This window comes from Meleagris gallopavo, chromosome 3, assembly GCF_905368555.1.
Source record: "Meleagris gallopavo chromosome 3, MGAL_WU_HG_1.1, whole genome shotgun sequence".
Taxonomy (NCBI): Eukaryota; Metazoa; Chordata; class Aves; order Galliformes; family Phasianidae; genus Meleagris; species Meleagris gallopavo.
The window spans coordinates 20,249,775-20,274,271 of NC_139406.1; positions in this window are offsets into that span (position 1 = coordinate 20,249,775).

Here is a 24,497-nt window from a genome sequence, read left to right on the forward strand (position 1 = left end):
ATAATATCTGTCTCAAGGTTGGAGAAACTGCAATATTGTAAACGTAAACCTAATAAGAGTCAAGGGTATGTCATTAAAACATTTAAAAAGTATAGGCCAGTATTTTTATATTTTATTTAACTTAAGAACATAATTTATAAAAAAAAAAACTACACAACAACAACAAATAGTGACAATACTGTGTAATTCTCATTTGCTGTGAGAAAACACAGTACAAGAGTCACACACATTTCCTCCTAGTCTCACCTGGTTTACTACATACTAAAATATATATTAAAGATATTAACTTTATTTTCTTATAATATAAAGTATTATAAATATTACAAAATAATAAATCCATTGTAAATAAAGTTAATGACCTGTTTATTCTTTTGTTCAGAATACAGAAATAATAGTTTTTCATTTATTTTTGTAGGAAAGGCATTTTACTACAGGAAAGAACTATCAGAAGAGATAATATCCAGGTCTGGGGTACCCCACACAAGAAAGACATACAGCTGTTAAAGAGTGTCTAGAGGAGGGCCATGGAGATGATCAGAGAGATCTTTTCTTCTCTTAGGAAGAAAAATTGATAGAGTTGGGCTTATTCAGCTTGGAAAATAGAGAAATCTGGAAAGACCTCACTGCAGATGTCCAGAACTTAAAAATAGCTTATAAGCAGGAGGGAGACTGGCTTTTTATATTGTCTGACCGTGATAGGACAAGGAGGAATGGCTTTAAACTAAAACAGGACAGATTTAAATTAGATCTTAGGCAAAAATTCTTTACTCAGAGGATGATGAGGCACTCAAATAGGCAGTCCGGAGAAGCTGTGAATGCCCCATCCTTGGAGGAGTTAGAGGCCAGGTTGGATGAGGTTCTGGGCAGCCTGATGCAAGCAGTGACATCCCTGCCCATGGCAGGGAGTTCAAGTCTAGGTGATCTTTAATTCTATTCCAACCTAAGACATTCTATGATTCTACAATCATATCTGAAATAAGAAGTAGGAAGAAGAAATCAGGAAAATCACCTTTGAAATAAACAAGCCTACATACTAGTCTTTTTTGTGCTTAACTTCTTAACTTTCAGAGATGTAAACCTATAGTTATTCAGAATTGCAGTAAATCTATTGTCCTGACCTTCTGTTCCACAAACAAAGAAAAAAAAGCATTCAAAATTTTTGTGTAAAGACATAGAGCCCAGAGATACTGTTCTTCCTACAGCAGTATAGCAGCAGGAAGAAGGAGATCAATAATAATAATAATAATAATAATAATAATAATAATAATTAAAAAAACCCACAACATTTCCCAAATAATCTAGTTGTTTTTTTTTCTTCTTTTGAGATATAAAGGTGAAATTCTTGTATAAGGTAGTGCTCAAATAACTGAAATAACACTGTGACCTTGCAGACTCATTAAAAGAACATTTTTTTTTTTCTAGAAAAAAATATGAGCTTTACAAGAAACAGTAAAAAACTCAGCAGAGACAAAACCATAAGCTTAGTATCTCAGAGAGATACTTGACTGCAGCACCACTGAGTTAAGATTCCTTAATAATGTCTGTAAGTCGAAATGAAACATCAAAAACACTTGTTACAGATTTATTTATTTATTTATTTATTTTTATAAGCATACGTCCAACCTCTTCCAGCAGTTTTCATAAATACCCATCAGGACTTTAACTTTTACAGTCTCTTGACTCAACTTGGTCAAGTTTTACTTAATTGTTACTGCTGGAGTAAGACATTAAGTCAGCCATTACTGTAGCCATTACTGTACCTCAGCATATAAGGTCATGTTTAGGAATGCTCCCTTTCCTAAATTAAGCTTAAATTGTGCAATTAGTTCATTTTAAAGTGTATATCAAGATGTACATATAAAACTTCATCAGTAGGAAGGTAAATAAGGCTACCAAGATGAAGATGCTGCTATAACTTCAATTTGTGATACAGCTGTTCAGTGGCAAAAATGTTTGAAATTAATCCCTTGGGTGTAGATATTTGCGCTGTTGGTTGTCATGACTCTGAAGATGGTTTGGAAGTGTAGGAAAGGACTAGTGAAGAGGGTAGCACAGAAAACGGACAAAATCATACCTCTTTTTAGCAGTAGAATTTCGGAAAGAAGTTTAAAAAATTGTCAGACATAAAACCAAACAACAAAAATAGAAAAACAACAGCAACAAACACAAACCACAGCCTTGATTGATAGCTATAATCTCACATAATAGTTAATCTCTTTAACCCAAAAGAAGACAGTTGACAATGCGTGCGCTTTTTTTTTCAGAAAATCCCCTTGATGAGTATCACATACAACCATGCAATTCAAGAATGTGTGAAATGTATTCTGAGATTAAAGGTTTGTTAAAGCAAACAACAAGGAGATGGTTAGCTACATCTGTCCCCAAATTTGTTGGTATTTTACTTCTGTTAACACAGTTATGAACAACTCCATTTCAGACTTCTCTTATCTGTTGTTCTTTACACTTACATTTTCAGGCTGTTTGTTTCAATAAAATGGTTAATATCCCTCATCTGCTCAGCTATGGAAGAACTAAATCACAAGCCAATTGGGCAGTCAAATTATTTCTGTAACAAAGTAGAAAACTCAGTTCTTTCAGGAAAAAAAAAAAAAGAGAGAGAGAGGAAAACAAAAACAAAAACAAACAACAACAACAAAACAAACAAAACCCAAAAAACAGACAAACCAACCAAGACCTGGTAACATTTGTGGTGAAGCTAAATAAATGAATTGTGCAAAAACTCTATGCCACCAGACTTCCAGCACCCCAGGGTATATGCTGTAACACAGTGTGGTCCTCTCAAATAAATGGTAGCTAATAGAATAAATGTGTTTAAAATTAGATTACTCATTTAATAATTTTCTGCTATGTGTTCATTTTTCACATAGCAATTATTCACAACTATAAAAAGGAGAATTACAGAAAAGTGGCTTTAAATTGCACTGCATGGAACAAAATGCTAATTCACTGCTATAAACAAATCCAAGAGCTGTAAATAAATTAGCTTTTTCTGTTCCATGTAGTAAGACTACTGCTATTGTTACTTCTGATCTTACTGCATGCATGGAAGGGAAGACAAGGTTGAAAACTCATTACAAAAGTAAGTTACCTCTTGAATTTTTGAATGATTTCCAAGAAAGAGTAAACTAAACTGTACAATATTATCAAATATAGATTCTTAAGCTGCCAGTGTTAATAAATTAAAATAGTAAAAGTAATGCATTTTGAGTGTTGTGTGAATTAGGCGATGTAACCTTTTGGAATTTGTTGGTTGAGGTTTGCTTGAACACGAACCAGCACTGTGCCCCGGTGGCCAAGAAACCCAATGGCATCCTGGTTTGTATCAGAGAAGCCAGCAGGTCTAAAGAAGTTATCATTCCTCTGTACTTAGCTTTGATGAAGCTGCATCTCAAGTACTGTGTTCAGTTTTGGACCCCTCAACTACAAGAAAGACATCGAGGCCCTAGATCATGTCCAGAGAAGGACAACAAAGCTGATGAGGGGTCTAGAGCACAAGTCTTAAGAGGGGCGATGGAGGGAGCTGGGATTGTTTGGAGGAGACTCAGGAGAGACCATATAACTCTCTACAGATTCCTGACAGGAGGTTGTGGTGAGAGGGGATTGGTTTCTTCTTCCATGTAACTAGCAATAGGGCTAGAGGGAATGACCTCAAGCTGCATCAGGGGAGGTTCAGGTTGAATATTAGGAAACATTGCTTCTCCAAAAGAGTGGTCAAGCGCTGGAAGAGGCTGCCCAGGGAGGTGCTTGCTTCACTGTCCTTGTAGGCGTTTAATAGATGTTTATACGTTGCATTAAAGGACAAGGTTTAGTGGAGAAATCATAGGATTGGAAAAGACCTCAAAGATCATCAAGTCCAACCACAACCTAACCATACTACCCTAATTCTAACAACCCACCACTACATCATGTCCCTGATCATCACATCCAGTTTTTAAACACATTTGAGCATGGTGATATTGGTGATACTGGGATGGAAATATTGGTGATCAGTGGACAGTTGGATCAGATCATCTTGAAGGTCTTTTCTAACCTTGGTGAACCTATGATTAACAATACTTTGAAACCTGAGATGTGTTAAATAAAGTACAAGCAGCAAGGTGAATATATTTTATTCCATCCTGTCATCAAATAACTTCAGACTTAGCAACATACAAGACCCAGCTTATTGATTGGCTTTGTCAGCAGCATATTACTATTCTCAATTGCTGATTTTATCAAATACTTTGGAATGGATCAACTTCAGAGAGGAGGCTCACACCAAGAGACCATTCACAAAGCGGCAGAACCATGAGAAAAACTACCATAAGATGTGCAGGGAGAATGAGGGAGCCACAGCCACCCTCTGAGCAGAAAGAGCAAAGCCCTAGCAGTGGCAGTTCTAATGTGGTGGGGGTGGATCCTGGAGTGACAGTGGCCAAACCACATCTACAGAGGTTGTTCCCAGGAAGTGTAGCTACCAGGTGTGCAGAGAACAGGGAGAACAAACTGGACTTGACACATCAGAAATGCATGGCATGCACTTCTGCACTCCACAGCAGTGTGTGAAGGCAGAGCACAGTCCTACTCCCCACTGAAGAGACCAGCCCACCTAACACTCTTAGCCTTATCAGTGGAACTAGAGAAACCACTCTGGCAAAAGCCATTGCCAAGACAACTTGGTGACCTAGACTAAGTGCCCAAGCAATCATGCAGCTGCACAGGTCTGTGGTTCAGGGAATGCCTGAGCCTGTCATAAGTGCCAGGAGGAAATGGGAATACCATCAGTATGTAGTGTGAGCAGCTGGACAATTTGCTCTGCCTGGTAGCACAGCTAAAAGAGGAGATAGAAATAGTAAGAAGCATTAAAGAGTGTGCAAGGGAGATCAACTGGTGAGGTCATTCGCTGACATCCTTGCGAGAGGCACTGGGAGGACACCCCTCAAGCAGCAGTGGTTTTCCTGCCCTCTCACAGCCAGGTGAAGAAAGGGGACCTGGGAGGCAAGGAGGAATGGAGACAGGTTCCTGCTCAGGCTGGCTGGTGACCCCCTTCCAGCATACCTCATCTTCTCAGGTGTGAGATAACTGTGAATTTTCTGATTTCAAGCTTTGATCAGATAAAGCCCTGAGCATTATCTGACCTTAAATCAAACCCAGCTGTGCACAGAAATTTGAATCAGAGACCTCCTGAGGTCCTTTCCCATCTTAATTTTTCCTTGAATCTATGAATCTGTACTATGAAGAACTAAGTCTGACAAAAATGCTCTGCAAAAACTTCACATTACAATAGAAAGAATATTTTTCTTTATTTGTAAACAGCTTTTATGCAAGGCTTGATGCAAGGGGTCTCTGGTCAATTTTACAACTCCACAGCTATGGAAAGAAGTGAAATCTGAAAATTCGGAGCTCTAAACATATACTTGTTACGGTTATTTTCAGAATACAATGTAAAAAAACAAACAAATGACTAATTACACTTAGATTTAGAGTTGTGAAATAAAGTTTAAAAGCTCAACAGATAAAATAAATAGCAGGTGAATGCTTCATGAGATGAGCTCAAACACCCTAATAAATGCAGTGATTATTTCAAATCAATGATACCTATCCAGCAACTTCTTCAAACAGATGGCAACTTTTATAACACCCAAACTAAAAATCAATCAAAGATTGTAAGACCTGACCTTGATAAATCATTCCTTCCCCCTATTCCCCTAGATATCTTTCAAAATACATGTGCTATTGTGGCAGTTCAGAAATTTGATTGAGTGATAAACTCCACTAAGAACTTCTCGTGCCTTTAGGGAAAGTTGTATTTATCAGTTCAAAAGGCTCTACTCTATAGACCAATTCATAGAATGTGACAAAACTCACACTGAAATTGTCTAGAATTCCTCACACGATATTAGCATTATAGTCAAACATGAAAAATAGGTGTAACAGACCTCCCCTTACAGGCAGAATGTGACAATAGGGAAAAGAAATAATAAAGTAATGTATCATGAAGGAAATTGATTAAATCTTACTGAAAACAAACAAACAAACAAATATTATAATTAAATACAAATATATTGAAATCTGTAGCTGAAAGATAATGAATGAAGCGCTGCAGTGAGCTCAGTGTATATATACACAGCTTATATAACCAACATGACACTCATGGACATATGGTAGCTTTGTATACTATAGGACATTGCTCTGTGGATTTACCAAGGACAAAAAAATTATTGAAGGAAGAAACAATAGCTCATGTGTCAGAAGCCTGTTTCTGGTACCAACTAACCTCAGGTTTTAGCATTAGATCGTTATAGAAATGTATTTGCTTCCCATGCATACTGACTTCTTAGCATCACAGGGAAGAAAAAAAAAAGAAAAAGCAAGTTATCCAGGTTCATGATTGCTCTGCTCTGTTCTATCCATCCGTGGCCATTAAACAATTTTTGTTTTTCTGGTGCAGAGATAGCAGCAGAACAATTATGTAGAGTAAAATGTAAAGAGAAGTGTAAGGAAAACGTGCATACGTAAGTCATGTGAAAGTGAAATGTTGGGCCCTGAGATGAGGACTGTGGGATTATAATAGCTCTGTAAAAACAGCAGGCAAAACTAGCAAATAAAGCATTCAGAATCATTAGTAAAGGTGTAAAGAATGAAACAAGAGAGTATCACTATGCTGCTGTGTTCTCCAAAGAAAATAAAAATGGAAAAGGTCCAGAGTATGTTGTTGAGAAGATTCAGTGGCATAGGACGCATCTTGTTTAAAAAACAGATTAGGACTGAAGAGAGAGAGAAAGAGACAGTATCAAACTATAAAGTCAAACTGATGTAGGGATGGTAAATGAGGAGAAATTGTACACTCTTTCAGTACAGGAACTGCGGACATGATATGAAACTAGGGTAAGACAGATTCGTAACAATAGAAGCAGTTGCTCAGACAATGCAAGAGTACCACAAGATGCTAAAAGTTTATAGAGCCTTCAGGGTAAACTGAAAAATTACGTGGAATCTAAACACACTGAGAACATATTCGCTTCAAAAAAGCTCACATTGCAAAACAAGTTCAAAAGTGAAAATAGTTCAAAGGAAAACCATAATGTGCCCTATCTTTATTTCTAAATATTCACTGTGCAAGCTCTGATCTGCACAGCTCAGTAGGGTAGATGAACCTTTGACCTAGAACAAACTTTTTTCTCCTATGTTAATGCCATTCTCTGAACCTCAGCTAACACCACATCACTGTATGCTTGTACTCTAGTTGAGCATAATCAATTTTGACCATTCAGAGTCTGAGTTACATGTGTCACATAAAAATTTATTCTCTGTACTAGCATACTAATGAAACAAAAGAAATTCCCCAGCACCCACAGCTCAGAAATTACTGTTTTGTCAGGTACACTTTTTAATGTGTAGGGTGGCCTTACTATTCTGTATTAAACCTTCAATTTTCTGTTGTGCAAAGACACAATGGAATCCTATTTGTACTACTTAAAGTGCATTTATATACTAAAGGGTAGTTCCTCATTTCAGATAATTTGCCATCCGAAAGAACTCATAGAACAAGTACAGTCATGTGTATAAAAGAAAATTCTATCTGGACAAAGACAAAATGAAGGTAGGTAACAAAAGTTGGAGTGGATAAAAAAAATAAATAAATCACAAAATGGATGTAGTTTTACATTCAGTTTTAGTCAAAAAAGTACAAGGACAAGGACTTAGCTTTGTTTTAGAATGAGGGGTCAAGTTAACTACAGAATTAAACAGAAGCTAATAAAACAAATGTAGCATGAAAAGTTTTTTTCTGTTTCTTTTTCTCAGGAGATTCATGAGGTTTGTCTTCTCAATCTAATTCTGTCTCATATGTTGTGGATTTTATATAAATGGATCTACATAAAGTATCTTAATGGTAGTCCTTTCACAAATATTTCAGCAGGGGCTCATTTCAGTCTGAATCAAATAAAGATAGTCAAAACCTAACCACCATTTCTTTCTTATGTGGAAAGTATTTACCGCACAATAACAACTGAAATTTACTGAATTAATTCTCAGCAGGTTTCTTCCTGTTCATCTTTCCCCACAATAGATGGAGAGAATAATTTCATAATGTAGACAAAGTCAAGAATTTTCCCATCTGAATATAAAAGGTGATCTGAAAATAACAAACTTATAGACCAATGTACATTGTTTGTATGGCTTTGCTTGGCATTTGCTTACTGCAGAGTGCTCAAACTGGAATCGTGGGCTTGGGACAAATAAGCTGTGAAATACACTTAGACCTGAGTTATTGATCTATCAGTTATATGAAAGATAATCTTAAACAAAGTCTACTACCTTTGTACACAGTGGAGGGGAGGGTTAGCTACCAAAAGTGTAAACTAAATGGCACTGACCATGGTTCAAGACATAGATCCATTCAGGGATTTTGGTTTAAGTAATACCTACTTTTAGATAATCAGAGTATCAACGACAAAAGAAAAAAAAAGAAAGGAAATTTAGGAAAACAAGCATTAATATGTATGAAGAAACATTTTTGAACTACTTATAACTGCAAACATTTTTACCATTTTCCCATAGAGAAACTGCACTACATGTCGAAAGCGCAAAGAACTTAAATACATTAGCTTTCTAGCAGCTGCTTGAAAACAAGAAGCCTGATATATGCCCACATAACAGTTCTTATGTAGACATCAAATATCCATCTAAGAATGTTAGCAGAATCCCCCAAACATGTGTTTAATGCAATATTTATCAGGCATTAGGTGATCAAGTCATGCATTATCTTTATAAGGATTGTTGGCTTAATTCTAACCAATAATTACAGATTTTGTTACAGATGAATCTCATTTATTTTCAGGTTCTACAGTTCTTGTAGGGAAGTCATGAAATCCTCGCACTTCTGTCATAAAAATTTTAGTGTGTGTGGAGGGGTGTCATCAACCTCGAGGAAAAGGGATAAACAATAAAATCTTTCTTTCTTGAAGATGTTTCATCTCCCTCAGCACTAGAGACAAAAATAAAAGACATAAAGATACTGCAGGATCAATAGGGACTTTCCAAGAAGCAAATCACAGCAATCTTTTTTTATTGCTGTATTGTACAATGTGGTGTCATAAAGAAGTTCCTGTGCTAAGTAATGACTTTATTCAGGTATCAGAATTAAAATAGATGTGTTCATGTGGACATTTGCACAGAATAATTAACCGTGTTTCTCTGTGGCACAGATTTATACAGCTGGTGGCTGCAGCTGAACATTTATGAATGCCTGCAAGTAATATTGACTTCAGTAGTTCAGTGACCCCACTAACTACTAGACAGTACTTCACAACTGTTCTGGAGGAGAGCACACATTTGCTGATGCCCAAGGATTTTAGCAATTTCTCAAGATGCAGGTATTGCCTTATTTCATTAATCCATTGGTTTGGATCTTCTTTTCAAAGACATGGAGAGTGCTTGAGAAAAAAACAGAAAAAATATTCCTGAAAATAAAGGAGTTAACATGCTATAAAACAATTTATTTCAAACCTCAAATAAAAAATGTTTTCCTTTGTCAGCCCATCCAAAATTCATTCTAGCCATGCCATATAACACCTATGAATGTTCTTATTGATATATATATATACACACACACGTATATTTTATTCTTGCTAAAGTTTTAATTTTCATTTACATTGTACAGGCAGTACCAAATGTTATTTATATTCTGGGGAAATGGTTGTTAGAGGCACTATTAGGTTTGTTTTGTCCTTGTGATTTTATTTCTTTTTTCTTCTTTTGGTTTAATGACACATTATTAGCTATTTATTATCTTATCCTGTTACATTATTTTTGTTTTCATTTCTGCATCATAAAGTCTTTATTAACAGCATCTGCGTTTATAAGAAATTCTGTAGAATTATCATTCATTCAGTAACCTACCACCCATATCTAACATATCACCTATGATGTGGGTGACCACAAGAGAAAATATTTTCTAAATAAAAAAGATAAGTTAATAACATGCAGACTTTTATATAATCTGAAACAGCATACAAATGCAAATGTCTTCTATCGTGAATATTCAAATTCCAATGAAAATAAGAAACTACGATTTTATTATTTTAATGACAAGATCAAAAGAAAGTAAACTTAACAGTGAAAAAGATCTTTACTGTGCCCACAAATTAAGCTGAAAATACCTAGGGAATTAAATCCTATACAAGCAAAAGAACTGAAAAGGAAAGTGCATGGGTAATCTTAATCACAGAAGAGAGCAATGGACCTTGAAAGGACATCTTGTTTGTGCACTTTCTCAAGCTATGATTAGCTAGAAAAACAAAAGAAAAATCATCCCAGTGTTTCTGACAACAGTTGGGGTAAGCTTGTACAAGCAAGTATATTTCCAAAAGACAAAACTGTTGAGGTTAATAATGATGAGAGAATAAACAGGAAAATCAAAAAAGAAAAATGTACAGAAGATTTTTGTAACTGGCATTTTTCTCAGTGTCTGGAACTAGTTTGGTTTTTCTGGCAGTGTCTGACTGGATACCAAGCATCACTGAAATAGCATGTCAGAGCACTGTTAGGAAAGATTTTTTTCTTTGTCCAATGCAGGTAGGAATATTTTATTTCACACATCATTTGCAAACTGCTGTGGGGATTCCAGAAAGCCAATTTGGCATCACAAAATTGATGACTGAGAAAAAAAACACTGTTGTTTTTCTGTCTGTTGTTTTTGTGCACCTGGGACTTTGGCACACTGGGCATTGTCAATGACTCATTGCCACACCACCACAGTGAAAATGCTGAAGTTTCATTTAACCCTCAGGGAACTTGTTCATTAAAATGTAAACAATTTGCATTTTACTGTCCTTTTACTGGACGCCCTTACTATCAGCAAAAAAAAAAAAAAAGGAAACGCTGTAAAAATAACACATTTCATATAGTGAAGCTTCTAAATTAGTATGTTCAAGCAGGAAAATCAAAGAAAAGACACAGTCCAGTCTGAACAGGGATAGGAAATAAGAGTGCACAAGGATATGATGTGTGACTGCTTCTGCATCTGGCATGGAGAACTGGTTTGCACAAAACACTTGTTGATGGGAAAAAGAAGATAGCTAAAGATGCATTAGCTCTTTTTAATTTTAAACAATTTTTACACAGCTACATTATATTTAAGTTTGGAAGGAACTTCTAGAGCATCTGATCTGCTCAAACTTCAAGACAAGTAATCCTGTTACATTTTGTTTGAAATGTAGCTATCATCATTTATCACACTGAATGGAACCAACATCGATAATATAGCCAGTGAACTACAAACCAATCATTCACAATTCATCAGAGCAGAAATGATAGGCACTGAAAATTGTTACACTGAGGCTTCTTTCCATGTGCTAAAAATACCAAGTATAATCTTCAAATTAAAGACATGCTATTTTATATAGCAGGATATGTAGTATTTAACACATCACTGTATAGCAACAAATATATATTTTACAGACATTAATCTGCAATAATTAATGAAAATAATTAAGTCTGATACACATTACATGAAAGAGCAAATTCTTTGGTTATTAAAGTAACAGGGAGAGAGCAGTGGTGATTATTACTAAGTTAATATTGTTTCCAGCTCAAGGGAAACCAGTAGGTGTTGGTTGGCCAAACAAAGAAGCTACAGATGTTATGAGAGCAGATGAAAAGGTGCTACTCTTTTGTGAATGCTTGTGTATCCTGCAAAATTATTTACAGGAACCTGAATTATTATGTGGATTAGATAATATCAAGAAAGCATTCCCTTGACTAGGGCAAACGAGCTCCATGATGGAATAGTCAGATAACTTGAGGGTTATCTTCATGAAACTCACTTCAGAAACACTGTACATCTGTCACAGTGGATGGCATTCGGGACTTAAGTCAAAAGTAAAAAAGATGGGGATAAGCAAGCAGAAGTTATTTGTAAACAACCAGGGCCGAGCGCCAGCTTTGAAAACTCTGTCAGATTAACTACCATCACTGCCCAAAAGAGGGATAGGACAGATACTTGCTCTTCACACAGATCATACTTCCTCCCTCACTCCCAACATAGTGCCACAGGTTTAGAGGGAAATTATTTGGGAATTAAGAAGAAATCTTATCATCTACTGGTTAAAATGTAGACCTGCTTCTCTAACACACATCTGAAACTGAAGTCTGATGCATAAAACTAAATTGTTTGTTCATTTACTTGTACTTCTGAATCAATAAATAAAATTTCATTCAGCTACAAGTGAGAGTAAAATGGCAACAGAGCATTGCCAGAACATATGCACTGAATAACAAATACAATCCTGACGAACAGTCAACTGCATTTAAATACACGTAAACCTATCAAAATAAATATGATAAATTGCTAACCATGTAGGAAGTGAAGAAAGCCCTTAGAAATTTCTAACACAGGAGTTCACACACCTTACAGTATATAAAAATATAATGGTGGAAGGATATGTTGCATTACTCCTTTTTAAGTGCATTCACATTCCTTGGGCACCACCAAAGTATCTGACCAAAAAAAAAAATCATACCTTATTATACTTTTTTCAGCCTCTAAGACCTGTTCTCCTAGTGAATGCCTGAAAGGAGAAAAGAGGATTCAAAATGAAGAAATATACTTAGCAACTTATATACATGTTCCAACACTAGCTTTTTTTGCATCTTTTTGTTTCACTCTTTAATTATTCAAATTGTCTGTACTATTCTGTTCTTGTAGACATCTCTTTCAATCTATCCATACTTTCCAGTTTCTCAATGAAGACCACTCTGTGTCCACTGCTTAAAAATAAACAACCAAATTCTAATTCAAGTAAATCCTTAAAGCTGAGATAAAATTTCAATCTACAATTTCAATCTACAGTCACATTTAAAAACGTAAATCAACATTACAAGAGAGAGTAGTTAGATTTTCAAGCATTTGGCAAGATAGAACACAACAGAACGCTTTGTTCAGATCTTCTGTTTGCTAGATATTTTTACATAGTATATTTGGAAAATGCCTCCCAGTTTTTACACTATTTTTATGAGCAGGCACATAGCTGTACTTGCAAGTAATTTTCATATTATTTGGTACTTTTTTTGGTACCACCTTAGATTTTATACATTGAATTTTACAAGTTATCTTCTTTTCTGATTAAAAAATTTGCAATAAATTACATCCAAGTCCAAAATTTTTCAGTAAGTAAATCCCTAAGACTAGTAAAATAGGCCCTTTAGAAGTATTCTACATATTTCAGTATTTGTTTAAAACAAATAAAAAAAGCATACAGCTAAGCCTATAATAATACATCATAAGAAGTTTTAGTTGCTATAAAGTAGTAATACATAGGCACTGTACCCATGCAATTTTCAAAATGTGGTAAGGCATGCAATTTAGTAATTCTTTCTATTTGACAAGGATTATGTACAGTACCACAGCAAGAAATGTGAGTCTTTCCATCCCTTAAATGAACTAGTTTATGCACTTTCACAAGACATTCTCTTGACCATAAGCAGCATCCTGGACCTGATCACGGGCCTAATCTCAACTGAAACCTCTTGTTTCCGCTACCATCTGCATCACCTCTAATTCTAATTATTCGATAGCACATGAGTACTGAAATTAACCCTGCCTTTGGAGAAGTGCTCCATTTAAAAAGTCATGAGCCCTTCTTGTTGACCCTAGCTAAATTTAGATGGCTCTGACATTTGTATTGAAAGAGAGAGAATTATTTTTTTCCCAACAGTGAAAAGATATACACTTGTTGAGAACAACTAGCTTTCCAGTAAGGCTTTGTAAATGTAGTATTAGGAAAATGCACAGTTTCATAACCATATTAAAAAAGATAATTGAAATGATCTTGGTGATTTCTACTTAAATGAAATACTAGAAATGTTTCTGTAGTTATTTTGAAAATACTTTATTTTCCCCCATGAAATGTTTCAAATTCTATCCTGAAATAGTTTTAGTTCAATATTACAGAACCACTTAAAGCTATAAAAATACAAATTTGGAATAAGTTCAGTGTTCCATTTCAAGTCAAAATTAACTTTTTTTTTTCCCCACCAAGATTTTCTTATACACCATTAAAAGCTTTGTTCTTCATCAAGGAAAATAAATTCTTATTTCCCTTTAATTATACCCTAATACACTTTTTAAATGAATATAATTTATTATTGCCTATATATATATAATCTATGTTTTTACCTATATAAACTATGTCACAGGATAGTGAGACTCCCTGTTTTAATAAAGAAATGCAAGTAAATATAAATGGTTCCCTGTTCTTTCATATTCTCCACACCCATGCCATTATGCCATCAGCATTTCACAGCCAAAACAGTTTGTTTCCTTTCCATGCAAATTCTCATGCATTTATGACAGTTGGTAATACACCCTGTAGTTATGAATCAGTTCAAACTAATGATGCTATGTTGTTCTGATCTAAATCAGTAATATAAACTGTAAATGTGGTTTTCCAGAAGGTATGTATTACTTTCGGAGACAGAGTTGTTCTTATGAAATGGATATGCCAAATCATTTTAGTTAGCTTTTTTTTTTTCTTACACCTTTCTAGTAAATCAGAAATCCAAATCCAACTCAAACCTCAGCAGAAAATTGTTTCTTCTTCAGTCAAACCTCTCCAAATAAGGTATCTTCAGAACCCATAGAGACTTACATAATATCAATGGCAAACTTATACAAAGTCTCCAGAGTCTGCCCAGAGAAGCTCTGGATGCTCATACCTGGAGGTTTTCAACACCAGGTTGGATGGGGCCCCGAGCAGCCTGATCTAATACTAGATCTGGAGGTTGGCTGCCCTGCCTGTGCTGGATTGAGGTGGAACTTGATGATCCCTGGTCTCCCTTCCAGCCCAAGACATACTATCATTCTATGACTCTCTGATTCTTCGTGAATAAACATATTTCAAGGTGTTTCATATTTTGAATGCAACTTAGCTTTGTTGGTTGAATGGTATAAAAAAATGTAATATTCCAATAAGCTCAATGAATATATTTTTACTTAGTATGTTAGGATGTTTTTTTGCATTGGTGGGATAAAGGAGAAATCTAATATATGTCTAGATTAGTGATGTAGTTTCTTTTGAAGTAATTTTCATAAAATATTCACAGTGCTTTTGTTATTCTGCAGTGCCTTCTAACTTCCAAAATAATATTCTTCTGCATACTTTATGGAAATCTATCTTAATCTTAATGGTTATGCTCCAGTGATTAAAGCAATTTGTACTGACCAGTTACTCAGCAACTTAGCTCATATGAATTTGTTTGTATCTCTACACCCCATTAAGAATTTCTATAATATAAAATGACTTAATTTGTAATATACTTTTAACCTATAACATGATTCTGTACATTGATACCAGCTCAGAGACAGCTGTATGGAAGAGATAACCACTTTTAAACTGTCATGTATAAGCTACAGTAATCTTCAAAGTAATTCCAGACCTATCTTCCATTTTAAAGATAAGAAGATAAGAATTAAGAAATAAGGAGATAAACAGATTTGCTCAAGATCCCCCCCCCCCACACACACACAAAAAAACAAAAACCACACCCATTTACAAATTAAGCAAAGAAGTAGAGAAAACAAGGAGAGAAAATAAGAATTGGTTTCAGAAACAAAAATTCATGCTTTAAAGCCAAATAAGCATGAGAAACCTTAACTTAAACAGAATAGTTTTGTTTTTGTTTTTTTTTTAATGAAATTCAATATAGAATGAATGGCTTTGTTCTCAGAATATATGTAACGCAAATGCCCCTCAGGCCAGAATATACCTGACAAAATGCATTGAGCAGCTCTGCTGACTCACAGCTCCTTATAGCTACCCCTCCGGCAGAGAGGATTCTTACAGAAAAGGCAACCCTGTAGCTAGTTGGAAGGGGAAAAACAACAACAACAACAAAAAACATTAATGTGCCCAGGAATCACTTGAAATTCTTGGTTAAAACAAGCTTAGAAACATTAAATAGAAACACAAAGTTGTGAAACATTACATATTTTCTGGGGCGGTCCCCTCAGAGTCAGTCCTGAGGGGTGAAGGGGTCCAGGAAGGCTGTACACTCCTCAGGAAGGAAATCTTTGACGCACACTAGCAGGCTATCCCCCTGTGCTGGAAGGGAAGAAGAGTAGTATGGATGAATAGGGAACTTTTTCTGGGATCCCAGGAGAAAAAACCTCCTCTGGAAGAGAGGAGAGGCAACTCAGAGAAAGTACAAATAAGTTGTTAGGATATGCAGAGAAAAGATTAGAAAGGCAAAAGCCACACCTGAACTCAAAATGATCAGTGTAGTAAAAGAGAACAAATATCTTTTAAAACTATATTGACAGTAAAAGGAGGGCTAAGGAGAATCTCTGTCCTTTACTAGATGCAGCAGGGAGCAAGACCACTGAGGATAAGGAAAAAGCTGAGGTTCTCAAAGCTTTCTTTATGTCTGTCTTTAAAAGTCATATCAATTATCCTTGGGGTACTCTACTCCTTGAAGAGTGGAAGTCTGGGATAGGGAACGGAATTAAACCCCATGATTCAGGTGGATACATTTAGAAACCTACTACTCTACTTGGACTGTCACAACTCTATGGGGGCCAGATTGGATCCACTCAGAGGGAGCTGGTAGAAGTGATTGCCAAGATACTTTCCATTATCTATCAATGGTCAACTAGAGTAGTCCCAGAGGTTTGAAGGCTTGCCAACGTGATTCCCAATCTACAAGATATGTTGCAAAGAGGATTCAGGGAACTACTGGCATGTCAGCTGGACCTTGGTGCCAGGGGAGATTATGGAGCAGATCATCTTGAGAGAGACCACCATGGGATGTGTGGGACAACCAAGGAATCATATCCATCCAGCATAGACTCATGAAAAGCAGGTCTTGCTTAAACAATCTGATCTCCTGTTATCAAGAGACATACCTGGTGGATGAGGGAAAGGCTATTCAACATAGTCTACCTAGACTTCAACAAAGCCTTTGACACTGTCTCCCACAGTATCCTCATAGGGAAGCTGGCAGTCCATGGCTTGGACAGGTATGTTCTTTGCTGGGTAAAGAATTGGCTTGGAGGACTGGGCCCAGAGAGTGGTGGTAAATGGAGTTAAATCAAACTAGTAACTGGACATGAGTGGTGTTCATTATGTTCATTACTTGGGTCCATCCTGTTCAACTTTATTGACCTGAATGAGGGAACTGAGTGTACCTTCAGTAAGTTCACAGATCACACAAAGTTGGGAGGAACTATCGATCTGCCTGAAAGTAGGAAGGTCCTTCAGAGGAATCTGGACAGACTAGATCACTGGAGTGAACCAAGTGGGATGAAGTTCAAGAAGAACTTCAAGAAGAACAAGACCATGTACAGGGTCCTGCTCTTTGTCTACAATAACCCCTGGCAATGTTACAGGCTTGGGGCAGAGTGGCTGGAAGACTGTGTGGAGAAAATGGATCTGGAGGTGTTGGATGATGCAGTGTACCAGCAGTGTGCCCAGGACGGCCAATGGCATCAGAGGAGGTTAAAGTTGGATTTCAAGGAAAATCTCTTTTCCAGAAGAGTGGTCAAGTGCTGAAATGGGCTGCCCAGGGAGGTGCTTGAGTTGTCATTCCTGCTAGTGTTCAAGAAACATGTAGATGTTATATTAATGGGCATAGTTTCAATGGAGAAAAATTGGTGGTAGGTAGACAGTTATGCTAGATACTGAAGGTTTTTTCCAACCTTGGTGATTCTATGATTCTAATAATTATGCATATGGATCAAGCACTGAGTGTAAGCCCAGCCCCATCCGTACCTAAGACTCATGTGACACCTAGATCAGGGGCAGGACCATGGCTGGCTATTGCACTCTCCACCAACCCATCTGCAACCATAGAAGATCAGTAAAGAACTGCTATTTCTCCTCTTTTGCTCTTGAGAGCACTGAAGTAAGATATGTGAAGCTTTACCTCTTTATCCTACTCTACCCTGAGTGAAGAATTCTGACCTCCTAAATGTTAGCAGCAACTCAAGAGCTTGCAGGGATTCAGGATACTGATCACTACCAATAGCAATTAGCATGGATGAGAGATTTATTTTTAAAGACTCTCTAAGATTATGCCTTCAATCTTTCTTCCCTTTGACTGTTGTTGAGTTTTAATGTAGTTCTTCCAAAGGTGATTCCGGACAATAAACTTTCCCCAGACAAAAATCAAGATCTAGGAATTTGTATAATCAATGGATATACAGATGGTATATTATATCCAGGAGCTTGGCTGATATAATTGTTATATTGGAGTAAGAAAAGAAAGACACTCACCCTATCCTGGGCTCACAAACTAGACTCCAGTGAAGCAGATCTCCAGAGAGATCCTTCCCCACTGGCAGTCAGCTCTTAAATGGGTCTAGAAAAGGTGGAGCCAGGCTCCACCCCTTCCTGCAGCACAGGTGAATTGCCTTCACCTGTGCTCTGTGGCTGACTCATTGCTCACCTCAGGTGATTAATCAGAGGTTCAGGCCGTGATTCAGCAGCCACATACAGAATTGAAGAAATAAAAATAAGTGCATATGGCAAATATGATGACATATACTCATCTCTGTACCAACAATACATATCAAACTTCATAGACTGGAAACTTATTAAAATAAAATACGTAAAACCAGCAAAATGAAAAGATTTAAATCAAGATATATTTCTAAGCAGTTTTTCCTAGCTGCTTTTTTTCAATCGGATTACTGAAAATAAGTAATTTTTTAAATCAAGCTTTCCCTAGCACAGTGATTAATGCCATGCACCACATTCCTTGAATAAATAAGTAAGTATACAGCTGAAAATATTTTGAACACAAAGAATATAAAAAACCAGGCTGACAAGTAGCAACTCTTCCTAGGTAAAGCATAATCTGATGGGACTCTTGCTTCACTAAGAACTTAAAATGTACCAAAAAATGCAGGCAAAAGTACCACCAATAAAATGGGGGAGGTTCTATCTTGACCTCTGCAGGATACTTCATTAACTGTAACAAATAGAACTTTGATGACACAACCTAATAAGATAAATTCCATCAAATATCTGAAAATACAGTATCATTCCATAGTTCTTAAGCATGTACTATTTAAAAATATTACAAATATATGTTCCACGTGAATTTCAGATTAGGAGGATAAAACAGTTCACTGAAAATGTGCAGGATGCTTCATGTTCTAATCATGTTCTAACTGAATTTTTCTTGTTTTCTATTCAAATATTTTCCCTGAAGTACTCTGAAAGAGGTTTGAATGAACTTGGATTAAATTGCAATCCTCATTCTAAGAATTACTTTTGAATGTAGTGTATATAATATATGCTACATTTAAAAATAACTACAACTTAATATGTAAAGAAGCAGAGTGTGATTAGGGGAAGGGAAGAGAAAGCAAATTCTGCGATTTAATGGAAGTCAAAAAACAAGTTGTGTTAAAATGCTGGTCAGATCCTAAAGATTAAAATGCTATTACAGAAAACATTTGGAAACAAATCAACAGTGAGTCTGAATCTTACAGAGCATTTCTTCCAGGAATAACTCTGGAAAGTTGTTTTCATATGAAAGTATGGCAAAAAAGAGGTGGCTATAAATGCATGGACTGTGCACATTAGGAAGGACACCTGGGTGTTGCTAGGGAGCACAGTCCTAAAGTGACAAGTAAGTTGTCAGAATTAAAAACAAAACCAAACAGAGTAAACAAATAAGAAAACCCCTTAACTTAATGAAAAGAAACACTGTTCTGCAAGCTTGCATTGGAAAGAAAGAGCCCAAATACTACTGACTATACCAACTTAAGGGCCCAATTTCTTCATTTTAGATGGAGTGAATATCCTGATTTTGACAAACTTAAATCTCAAGAATACCACAGTACAAACATTTCCCATTTGCTTTGTTAGGTCATCCTGATAAACTCCTTTTTGCTATTAAAAATGTTCCCTAATAAGAAGGATGAAGTACTGTTGAAACCCAGGAAGCATCAATATTCTGGCACTTAGAAAATTATCACTGAAATTCAACTGAAATATTTTGCTGCTGTCACAAACAAAAATATTGTAAAAAAAAAGAAATAAAATCTGGTAGGGAATTAAATATTGCTATGATGACAATTAAAACCTGAATAATCAAGTCACTTTACTCCAAAACACTTGCTGGATTGACATTCAGTTACAATACACATTTCTTGCAATTATCAAAATGTATACAAAGCAACTAGTTCCCAATTTATTTTCAGAAAGCATAACACTCTTTGATCGACTATGAACCAAAGAGTGTGATTTCAATTATAACCTAGTCTCAAGCTATCAGTGTTGGGACATTCATCTGTATATTGTAAGAGTTAGAAATTGCTGAGGGCATATGTTGGACTGCAAAAAGACTAAGAGGTTGGTTTGGATTGTAATGTCATTCTGAGGAATAAATATTCAGTTAGAAAACAAATGGTGAGTTACTGCTAGATTAACAGATGAGCAATGATAATTGTCATCAATACATGAAATTGAAATATCTGGAGGAAACATGGAATGAGATATATAATAAGATAATTGACAAGTCATCACAGTATAAAGATCTTATGCTATTCATTCTTTTGCTTGGCTCTCCAGCCAAGCATGGGTGAATCAAAAATTACCCAATGTTTAGAGAAGTTACCATGAAGGGACATAATTCTCATACATTGCTCAGATATTTCCTTCCAGTGAACGGATTTATGTCTGTGAAGCATATATTTGATGGAGACTGGTTTGAGCAGCCACCTTCCTGCACCAAGAGGTCATGAAGCTATGTTCTGCTATGCAGACCAGGGGACAGGAGAGTTTTTTGTAAATAGGAGGTGGCTGGAAGATGAGACTGATCAAAGTCCTATCTGCCATAGGCTGCAAAAATGTTCAGAGGAGTTCTACTTGTTCAGAGTAGGTTTTTGAATGCTCCTGTGGTTCAGAGAACTCAGAGCTCCTGTGGTTTCAGTCATGGAGTTCTGTTTTGAGAAAAAAAACCTCATGATTTACCAGCCAGCTGCCAGGATAAGAATGTAGCTTCAACTTTTGATATTTAGGAATAATACTTTACTCTCTGTACCCTTTTTGTTCAGGCATCTTCCACAACATACATCAAAACTCCATTATCGTGTTGTTTTATACTGTTCCTGATAACCTGTCAGTCCCAGCCAACAGATAAAATGTTGGACTACACTGCATCTTAGAGAAGGCTGATCCTCATTCTTGCCAAACTGCTATCTTCAAAAGAATTGCTTTTTCTCCTTAGTAATTCCTATTTCTTAGTTTTTCTATTTGAATCCTTTAGCTATCACCAATTATCAACAGTTCCACTCCTGGTTATGTGTTTTGCCTTTTATTGTCTTATATGGCTTTGGTGTACATCCCTTCTCGTACCTTAGCAACATAATAAAACTGAATCAAGACTACATAGCTGTGCTGCACCAAATGAAATCTGAAGTGTTGGGTTGGAGGTTGTGGAATACTATCCCTGAAAGTAGGAATGTCAGCAAACATTCATTAAATACAGGTGGTGCCATGTGAAGACCAAAGGCCAGAACAAAGAATGGATAATGATTCTGGACTATTATGACTCTAAGGCTCTTAGAGTACATAGATATTGTAGAGAACTGGCAGTAAGCTTCATACTGAAGAAAAGGAAAGTGTGTTTTTTTGTTTCTCTGTAACAAGGGGATTTATCCCCACAAAGTCACTATATCCTGAAACTAAGTCTTTCAATATACATTTTCAGGTTTATCAAATCTAAAAAGGTTCTTGAATAATTGTACCATTCTGCAGCAGGCCTTTGTTTTCCCTAGCCTTCCTTTTGCTGTTGAAACAAAGAGGCGTTGTCCAATTTTTTGCCCTTCATGTCCCTTACCAGATTCAATATTATTTGGGCTTTGGCTTTCCTAAGATGATGGCAGCATGATGGTGGTTCACGATTGCAATCACCTTGGAAGAAAAGTTTGCAGATAAGATTCTTCTATTGATCCCTACCCTGAGAGTAAAAGATGGATTTGACCATTGGTAGAGAGAAAATCCTGGGAAAAATGATTTTCTTGTCTGACCCAGTATGACTGTTGTGACTTTATTAGTATGTGACAGTGGGTACTCTGTGACTGAAAGCAAAGAGGCATGGTATCTCTGACACAAGGTGTTTCTCAAATCTGCTCTTGATAGCAAAAAAGATACAGTACAGGTCAATGTATGACTTGGATGAAAAGAACAAGAGAAAAATATTTATATATGTAACGTAGCTCTTAGATTCAGAAACATCTGTACTGAAAAATCACCAGAAAGGCAGAATCTGCTCAAACTGGAAAGAAAGATCAAAGTGACAGGAAAAAAGCAATAATTGTTATAAATCTCCAGGGCTCAGTAACAAAACTGATCAGAGATTTGGGAATGACTCATAAAGAAAGAAGATAAAACATTTATCACAAATTTCATTTAGCTTGACAGTCAGAAGCAAAGCAAGAGGTGTAGAAATGCTAAGAGAGGGAACATAACTTGTCTTCACTGTCCAGGAGAGTATGCAAAAAAAAAAAAAAAAAAAAAAAAAAAAAAAAAAAAAGTAATGTTTTAGATTTAAAAAGTTAAGATTTTCAGATTTAAGGTGCTAATGATGGGAATATACATGAATATCATTGTTTTATGTAACGAAATTTATGAAAAATTGTGCTTTAAAAAAGTCAGCAATTCAAGTTAGGTGAAATAATGTTCAGGCTTTTCAAAATTGAAACTGATTTACAGGACCAGAGATTGTCCACATGCAAACAAACATTTATTATGAGATCATACAATTATTTAGGCTGCAAATCCAACCATAACTGGTGCTCTACATCAAAATCAGGAAAAAAAAAACAAAATGCAAATACAAAAACATAATGACAATAAAGGATTAAGAGGAGTTATCAAAGTATATCATTGACTGAAAGGTTTACTTCAATCAGTTACCTCATCACTAAAGCAACTGTATTTCTAAATGAAACACCTGTGTTGTACAACATTGAATATCAATTTCCCTTAAAAACTTGGTTTTAAAAAAATCCATATGGGTTAAAAATCAAGACAGAAACACAGCAAAACAACATCAACAAATAGAAACAAGTAACTTTTGGAAATTTTCTGTAAACCACTGTTAGCCAACTGTTAGTAGAGTTAGTAGAGTGATTTCTTTGAGTTAATTACCATGCTTTTACTAAAAAAAATAAACTCTCTTTAAAGAATGTTTTTAAAGTCTGTGCTACAGTCCTTATGTGAGAAGCTTCCTTTGGAACAAACATCTATACATATCCTGAAGCCTATAGCTTGTATTGCTATTCAAAGGAATTTATTGTGATTGTACAAAATTCATCTGGAAAGAACACTACACAAGGTCAGATATGAAATAACGATGAAAGAATAAATACAGAAAGAATGTACAGATAGAACAGAAAGAGGGAAACATTTATACTTGAGGAATTAGCTGAAAGTGAAATACATATAATGTGGTAATTTAAAAGTAATCTACAACTAAGGCAAAACAAAAAGTAGACAATGATAAGGAAGCATGGAGAAGCAGAAAATTAAATAGGAGGAAAAAAAATCTAAACATTGGGAAAAAAATAATAATCACTGGAGAAAAAAGATATGCTTTCAACTGTTTATGAAAAAAAAGACTGCTGAGGAAATACAGAAGGAAAATAAGCCTTAATGGAAAACCAGTAACATAGATTTTGGAAGCAACATCTTTAGTAGAAAACAAAAATGCTAAGATGTTATAAAAATTGAGTGCAATAAAAGTCTTCATAAAATCAGAAAAAGAAGAACAGATGGTGAGGTGGAAGTAGGGTAAATATTAAAATATATCTAAGAGAAAGTTACATAGAACTTTCTATGGAGTGTGGATAAAAGTGATTTATTATCAGTGGGAAGATTCTGGAAACAGCGCTAGAATTATAATAAATAAGATGCTGTGTAAAGAAGTTTCAGTGACAACACTGCTGTTAACATCAAGATACAGGCTGTCCGAGTTTTCATCAGCACTGTTCTCAACCTTAGTTAAACTGTATGATTCATCATCATAAGAAAATAGATGCAACAAGATTCACCTTCTGAGGCTGAATGATGAACTCAGACAGAGTGTAATTGAAAGCTGTGGAAAGAAACACTTCTAAAATAAAAAATAGACACAAAATATTTCTGACATTTAGTCAGCTCTGATAGTTTCTTATTTCTAAATGAAGCTGTTTCAATGTTTCCCATGCTAAGAAATACTGACCAAAAAAAAAAAAAAAAAAAGAATTATCAATGTATTCTGCTGTGATGAAAATAGGTGAATGAATTTCATAAAATAACTACGTGTACAAACATGTACAATTTTGGTATTCAAGAAATTATTTGACAATTTTTTAAATAGTTTTTAAAGAAGATCAAATATAAGACAGTGTAATAAGGCTGACCATTTCTAAGGATTTATGTACATGTATGAATTTTATCATGGTTATTCAACCAAACATTTGAATCTGTTTGTAGAAACTGATG